We start from the raw sequence: 8,616 nt of genomic DNA on the forward strand, positions 1-8,616 counted from the left end.
TTTAAATAGTATTACATTCTTCCTTTCTTCCCAACAAGTTGTTGAAGGATAGCTTGCTTCTTCCCCTTTTCTCTCTGAAATCATTCTGGAATTATGACCATGGTGTCTTCATAACTTCGCATTTACAATGTCTAGTCCTTGCCTTGGGCTGTCCTCTACAGATGAATAGTCGAAGGTTGGCATTATGCACATCTGTAGTGAGTTCCACCACAGAACTCTACATAGCTGAGAGCACAGAAGGTCCCAAACACGAACAGATGTCAAGTGATGGCCATTCACTACTAATCATTTACTAGGAGCTTGGAAAACTGTATAAACAATGCATTTATTCTGTATAAAAGATCACTTTTAATACAGGGTAGGCTCTCTTTAAGTACTATTTTGCCAGAGTCTGATCACTTTCAGGTCATAGGGAAGCACACATAAACATCTACATGTATATATTTTAAGCAATCAAATGTGGTTAAAAGAAAATGGTCAATTGTGACATTAGGATCTGATCTTATAACTGATTTTAATATTCTCCAGAAAAGGTATATCAATCCCATCATGGAAAACTTCTGCTATAGCATCTGTGAAAGGCAGACCAGATGCAAAAAAATAGCAGCAGAGCTGTGTAGAACTAGACCTTAGGAAGGACATTCTGCTATTAAGAGAGTAAGACACTGAACATCTTTAAGAACTTATAACTGGTCCTATCTTGGATGAGGTCTCTGAGGAAGAAGTAGCAGTGCTGTGCCCCAAGCTCCTTAGACAGGGAACATGTTAATAATGCTGAAATCTCCTGTTTTGATAAATAACTACCAATCAATTTGCTCCTGGACATCTGTTGGGACCCTCAGGTGTCTTAGGAAATCATACAATCTAGTCTGAGAATTGGAAGATGGCAGGAATCCTGATATAGAACAGGCCTACTGCCTTTGGGCCTTCTCCAGTCTCTAAGATTGGTGCACTTGACTCCTAAGACACTATAACCACTGGCTCTTCAACTCTTCTCTAGTGTCAGGGACAAGCCTCAGAAACCAGGCACTCACTTGATGACACCTGACAACTCTGTAAACAAAAATTTCCACAATAGTCTACATTATTGTGGCAACTTGTACCAAAAACTGTGTGTGCATGTGTGTGTGCATGTGTGTGTGTGTGTGTGTGTGTGTGTATGTGTGTGTGAGTGAGTGAGTGTGTGTGCGTGTGTATGTAAAATCCTTGTCCAGGCACCTTGTTAATCTTCTCTGTATCATTCCAACTTTAATATATTTGCTGTTGAAGTGAGCACTGCAGAAAATAAACAATTGATGAATGAATTTAGAAGGATACTGAACTAGGATAAATGAAAGAATGCATGAAACAATAAAGGAAATCAAAAGGAAGGGTGGTGTGAGGGAATGGCTGAATGGGAAAAACAATGAAAACAATGATGAGTTAGGACTGAGAGCAGAGACTTCCGAGTGATTCCAAAGGAGTGGGCCTCAATTCTGGGGTGAAATTGACACTTGGGGCAGGTCTGTGGGGATGCCCAAAGTCAGGTTGCCATGTCTCAGGCCTCTGGATGGGGAGAGTTGAAATACTGGACTAGAGACAGTGCAGCTACCCAAGCATCACTGGCAGTAGACTTCTCTTGCTTCTTTTCTGCCTCTTTATTTTCATAGCCTGTTTTGCCATGTTGATTCACAATCCCAGAAAAGCATACAACACATCTAAGAGTCAGTGCCTACTCTGTCCCGAGCAACAAGGAGAAGCGCATGTGTTTCAGAGGGAAGGAGTTAAAAGTGGCTGGCAACAGCCAGTGTGACTCCAGCATAGAGTTACTGAGCTGTTTGCCTTTCCTTACAGGAGTACCGGGCTGAGGACCTTGCACAGTGAACACCTACAACCCCGGATCCATCCAAGGTGGACCTATACGGAACATGAGGATATGAAAGATACAGAAAGAGGCAGACAGACTCCACCTGTGCCTCTTACTCTCACTGCATCCTTGCCTAGATCTGGAGACTCTAGGTGGATGATCTTGAGCTGGCTCCTGGGACTCAATAGTTTGCCTTAATCATTAATCTGAACCGTGATCTATTCATACAGCTCCTTAAGTGGAACTGATAGATACTGGCTGTGTCACACTTCCTTGTAGCTGTTATCTACCATCAAAACTCTACGTAAACTAACACTATTATTATCAGCTAGACAGTATAGCGAGGGAAGAAATCATCTTCAAAATAATCCTTAGTTAAAAGTTCCCAGTCAGATGAGATTGAAGAGTCAATAATAGAATATAGAAACATATGGTGCATTCCAGAAATATAGAAATATAAAACTGTAAGCCTAAACACATTTTGGAAGAAAAAATAAATAAAGCTTGCAATTACTGTTAACCTTTAACAACCACTTTCTCTCTTGAGCACAGACATCCTGGCAGCCACTGTGCACAGAAGTAAACTTTTAACAATTGTCTCCTGCCTCCCAGCTTCCCAGCTAGGCAGGTACTGCAGACAAAGGTTAGCTTCTAACTATCGCCTCTATGGGACTCTCTTGTATTCCCTTAATTTTTAACTATCCTGTTGGGGCAGCTGACCACTCCCTTGTTTGAGGGGCGTGGCTTACCCAGGGGCAGAGGATACCTTTAAAAGAACCGGGTTTGGGGTAGGCTGGCCCCTTTTTTTTCCCTTTCCTCTTGGTTCGTGTAAGTTTATCCCATTTTTCTCCCTTTCTTAAAACTTATTTATTCTAAAAGGACTATTTTTGGTTATTTCCTAATTCCTCTGACCGCCTTTACACTTGGCGCCCTCCACGTGGGGACCCCCTTTTTTCCTTAGAACCCCAAGGGCAGTAGCTGCCGGGGACCACTCTTACCCCACAGTCTGTGGTGGTAGGCAGATTTCTACTCACAATTCGAAGGCGGGCTGACCCGGCTCAATTTTAATTCAGCGGATTGAGGCAAGCCACACACCCCTTTTTATTCCCACACCTCCATACGGAGACTGCCCGTGGCCGAACGCTGTGGCCTCCTCCGCTGCCACTGCCTGGCCTGCCGCTCTGCTCCACCCAGGAGCTGTTTGCCTGTGCTTGCTTAGGCTGAGGACACAGCCCCTCTGATTTCTCCAAACCTGTTCAGAGCCCGGCCCCGCGATATCACTGTGTGCCAGTCCAGAGCCCCAGGCCACCCCCCACCGCCCGTTTCATAGATTGTAGAAAGCACCCGCTTAAGCGCAATTCCCATCACTGTGGCCCCGATTTGCATCCCTGTGCACCATCCAAAGCTGCCACTCGCTTTGCCGTGATCCCGGACGCCATCTTTGATTTCCCAGCCACGTGGATACAGGTGCACCCCGCCATCTACTGGCAGACAACGGTCATTACAGGTAATTTTTCTTTCAATTGAAATTAATAATCTGATTGAAAATGACTGATAATATCAATGTTGACAGATTTATAGTTTGTTTAATTACACAATGACTGAATTTTGGAGCGATGCAGATGTGGTTTCCTTTGGCTGGATATCTACAGGGCTTGGTATCTTCTTTATTTTTATTTTTTTCATTACAACGTGGTTGGACAATAGAAAATTGATAGAGTCCTTACAGGCAGAAGTTAAAAAATTAAAGAAGGACACGACTGGTTTGGGAAACAACTTCCGCCACACCAATAAACAGTTTGACGTTTTCGAGGAGAAGTTTGAAGTTCTCGAGGAAAGGAATAATAGATCCTCCTCTGAGATGGCTTTGTCAATTGAGAAAAATATGCAGGAGATTTGTAAATGGTTTGAAGTTCTCGAGGAGAAGTTTGAAGTTCATGAGGAAAGGAATAATAGTTCTTTCTCTGAGATGGCTTTATCATTTGAGAAAAAAGTGCAGGATATGGAGGCAGGAACAGCTGATTTGAATCATAAATTGCAGTCCCTGTCTGTAGGAACTGAAACATTATCTGAGAAGATCCGAACCGTTGAATGTATTAGCAAGACTTTATCAAAGAGCTATGAAAGATTACTAGACAGAATTTCAATACAAGATGGCACCATTCATGCCATGAAAATTCTGTCCAAGGATGAGACATTATCGGTGTTGGACAAACTTCATATCTTTGAATCTCTATGAAAGCCTTGGAACATAATACTGGGCAAGAGATTCCGGCATTGCAGAAGGCAATGGTAAACAGATTTAAAAAGATTGAGGAAATTATAGACTCTGATGAACAGGAGCAAATGGTACAAAAGAAAATCTGTACCGGCAAACGTACTGGCAAATGCCGGCAGTACCGGCGGTTGTAGGGGTTAGGGAATAACCACGATAGTCCTTTTATAATTAATCAGTTTTAATACAAGGGGAAATAAGGGAACTTACAGAACCAAGGGTCCAGTGGAGCAGAAGGTACGCGGGGGAGAGCAAAAACGGGGCTCCTTCCGGTGCCCCGATCCTATTTAAAGGTATCCTACTTCCCTGGGGCAGCCACGCCCCTGAACACAGGGATTGGGCCAGCTGCCCCAACATCTCCCCCTTTTGTCTAAATAAGACAGATTCAGAAACCAAATACAACTATATACAACGGGAACAGATCATATAAAATTACAAGAAGTAAACAATATCAGGCGAGGAGTATATAACAAAAAAAAATTTTCTAATCACTCTACTTTGGGAAGTCTAAATAATCTAGAAGGTAGCTACCATTATCTAATCTTCAACCCCATCAAAGATCTGAGAAGGAGAGTAAAATTACCAAAGCAACCAGGAAGCACAAACGAGAAACTTCCAAAATGTGCAACAGAAGACAGACAATTGACTACCTGGGCAACCACACGAAGTCTTGATAGCAATGTTGAGGCAACCAACTTTGGCTGAGGCCTGAAAAAACCTGACATACCATTATACAATGGAAAGGAACCTTTAGTAGAACTATCCTATCCTGTCTTGGCAAGATAAGACAATTCTGTTTTATCCACTTATGGATATTTCGTACTTTAGTCAGTAATGGAGGTATGGGCTTTTCTTTGCCCCAAGGCCAGTTCTGCCAAGTAGAAGACAAACTCCCAGTGGAGTGTCTTTGGTGCTCAACGTTCTCTCGGGAGTAGAGCATTGTTGCCAGGAGTGATTGTGTCTCATAAATACAAAACTCTAGGTTAGATTAAAGGCCATGTTCTACAGCTCTTCAAAGAGGTCGAAGATTATGCTATCTATACTAAATACAACCTCTATGTGTCTAAAAAACCTGATTGTCCTAAATATAAATATGACCAACATATGATTCTCAACACTTATGTAACTGTATGACTAATAGAATAGACAACTGTACAATAAATGAAGACAATGATTTCCAAATGTAAACAGGGTCATTACATAAATAATATCTGAGGTAGAAATGTACATTGCAATATAGTAAACAATGTCAATATAACAATTGTTTCAAACAGAGGTAGTATCATACTCTCATACAATGTTCAATATATCAATATACAAAAATCAACACTCATATAGTTTTCAAAAAGCAATAACTCAAAGAAAATCAATTATTCCTTCAGATCACCAGTTAATCCCTCCCCCCTTTTTTTCATAAATATATATATATATATACATAATTTATACCCCTGAGTCCATATAAAGCCTTCCACAACCCGACAACCCTATACCAGCCACCAATTAGTGTCCCTAAACCTGAGGGTAAACTTTGTTGGGAGGAGGGGCGTCGTCATCTAAGATTGCTTCCAGCTGACATAGGGGCGACTTTTCTTCTCAGGGGTTCCTGTGAAAGCAAATGATGGTAGAATACCCAGGGTAACATTTCATCTAGGAAAAATGTGTCCAGCCTCTGAATTTTTTTAGAAAATGAGGCCAGAATGTTGTCAAAAATGTGCACCATTCAAAAGTGTTCTGTGCAATTGGTACCAAAAAACAGGCCAAATATTAGCGCTACAAAAACATGACGTCATAATAACCAGTTGGAGTTGATGTCGCAGGGCCCCGTCTTCATCCTGGAAACTGCAAAGATTACTGAAGAAAAAATTTTGTCGTTTGTTGCGAGAGAGATAAGCACTATCTACAAAGACACATACAGACGTATATGTGCATATCTTCAATGAAAGGTGCATTAAAGACAACCATAGATATGAATGAAGGCAAAGAAGGCAAATATATAGGTGCCATTATTAACATTATTGTTATTAATGTTCTGTCTCATAATTTGACTCCTAACCTGAGACAGAAACTCTGAGAAATCTCTTATAAACAAGCTTGGAATTGGAGAGGGACTGGGCCAGAGTCCAACTCCAAGAAACCAGCTCTAAATATCTATGAAGAAATGCATATTGACACAAAATATGTGGTGGTGCACGCCGGTAGGATTTGCTGAGGGAGGCAGAGGCAGGAGGATCACGAGTTCGAGGCCAGCCTGGGCTACACATTAAAAAATTGTTTTTTATACTCACAGAGCTTACCCAATGTTAATGCTGATCCTTGTTGGGTTGTAATTGGTTCCAACCCATCAATATTCAAGGTATCCAGGGTCCCTCAGGTCCTTTGAAGGTGAGCATCTTCCTGTGGAGACAAGAAAAGAACCCTGCCCCCAAGCTATAGGTCTCTTACCATCAGTATGTTTACCATCCTTGTGCATGAATTGTTATTTTTCTTTTCCAAGGGGCTTCTCCTCTTCAAACCAAACCTTTATTAACTTTGATGGTATCCACGATTTTTCTTCTCCTGTGGAGACAAGAGCAAAACCCCTTCCCCAACGTAGCACATCCCCTGGCTTCCATTGTGAGGTTAGCACATCCTTGAAATAAACTGGTTGATTTAATTCAACAGACTTTTCCATTATCCAATGCCTTTCTGCAGCCGTTGTCCCTTTCTCATTAGCGTTGAGAAAATTCAAGGTTAGCAAAGCATTATGTTATCTATTTCTGGGGGTATTTTCCACCCCCTTTTGTTTGTTCAACATATCCTTTATAGTCCTATTTGATCTTTCAATGACTGCTTGACCTGTAGGATTGTAGGGTATGCCTGTAACATGCTTAATATTGTAATAGGCAAAAATCCGTTTCATTTTTCTAGAGACATAAGCTGGACCATTATCCGTCTTTATTTGTGTAGGTATACCCATGATGGCCATAACTTCTAATAAGTGAGTGATTACTGAATCGGCCTTTTCTGAGCTTAAAGCAGTTGCCCATTGGAATCCTGAATAAGTGTCAATGGTATGGTGTACATATTTTAATTTTCCAAATTCTGCAAAATGGAACACATCCATCTGCCAGATTTCATTCCTTTTGGTGCCCTTTGGATTAGCCCCTGCAGGCAGTGGTGTTTGGTTATAGAAAGAGCAAGTAGGGCATTTCTTTACAATCTCCTTAGCTTGTTGCCATGTAATAGAAAACTCTTTCTTCAAGCCTTTGCTATTGACATGATGCTTTTCATGAAATTCGGAAGCCTGCAGCACACTACCAATCAATAACTGATCAGTATCTGCATTGCCACGTGCTAAAGGACCTGGCAGACCCGTATGGGATCGGATGTGTGTTATATACATAGGGCAAAGTCTGTGCCTGATCATTTCTTGTACCTGGATAAACAATGAGGTTAGTTCAGTATCATCAGGTATGAATTCGGCAGTTTCAATATGTAAGATAACTCTTTCTGCATATTGTGAGTCAGTAATAATGTTAAGAGGTTCCTTAAAATCCCTTAGCACCATAAGAATGGCAAATAACTCTGCCTTTTGGACAGAATCGTAAGGACTTTGTTCCACCTTACTCAAGTCTTCTGATTTGTAGCCTGCCTTCCCTGATTTATTAGCATCAGTATAAAACGTGCGGGCTCCAGTTACTGGAGCATCACGGACAATTCGAGGAAGAATCCAAGAAGTTCTCTTTATAAAGTTAAGCCTTTTGCTTTTTGGATAGTTGTTATTAATTTCTCCTAAAAAGTTAGCACAAGCTCTTTGCCATGGTTCATTATCTTCCCACAATTTTCGTATCTCATCAGCGGTGAAAGGCACTATGATTTCTGCTGGGTCTATGCCTGCTAGTTGACGAAGTCTCAATTTGCCTTTTATGATTAGTTCAGAAACCTTTTCCACATAGGTTTTCAATTTCTTACTTGGCTTATGAGGTAGAAAGATCCACTCTAAGATAATATCATCTCTTTGCATTAAAATTCCTGTAGGAGAAATTTTTGAAGGCAATATGACGAGAATACAACTGAGTTCTGGATTCACCCTATCCACATATGCTTCTTGCAATCTTTCTTCAACCATTGTCAGTTCTTTTTCTGCTTCGGCTGTTAATACTCTGGGACTGTTTAGGTCTCTTTCCCCATCTAAGGTTTTGTTTAAGTGAATTATCATATCAGGTGTTATCCCAACAGCCGGTCGAAGGCTGGAAATGTCTCCCAACAACCTTTGCAAGTCATTAAGAGTTTGCAGTTGATCTCTTCTAATTTGTGCCTTTTGTGTCTTAATTTTTTGCAAACCTATTCTATAACCTAGATAATCAACAGAATCTCCTCTCTGAATTTTTTCAGGAGCAATCTGTAATCCCCATTTAGGTAGAACTATTTTTACCTCTTCAAACAGTCTCTCTAAGGTATCCACGTTTGAATCAGACAATAAGATGTCATCTATATAATGGTAAACAATGGATTT

The 8,616-nt window shown here is 41.0% G+C and overlaps 1 non-coding gene across 1 annotated transcript; it reads right to left on the reverse strand.

Annotated features, from left to right (window-relative positions):
- Positions 1-1,170: 1,170 nt before the first annotated feature.
- LOC119806052 lies at positions 1,171-1,276 on the reverse strand. Its single transcript, XR_005284097.1, has one exon. It is a non-coding gene; the product is annotated as a U6 spliceosomal RNA (small nuclear RNA).
- Between the last annotated feature and the right edge of the window lie 7,340 nt (positions 1,277-8,616).

The sequence above is a fragment of the Arvicola amphibius genome, chromosome 1 (genome assembly GCF_903992535.2).
Source record: "Arvicola amphibius chromosome 1, mArvAmp1.2, whole genome shotgun sequence".
NCBI classification, from domain to species: domain Eukaryota; kingdom Metazoa; phylum Chordata; class Mammalia; order Rodentia; family Cricetidae; genus Arvicola; species Arvicola amphibius.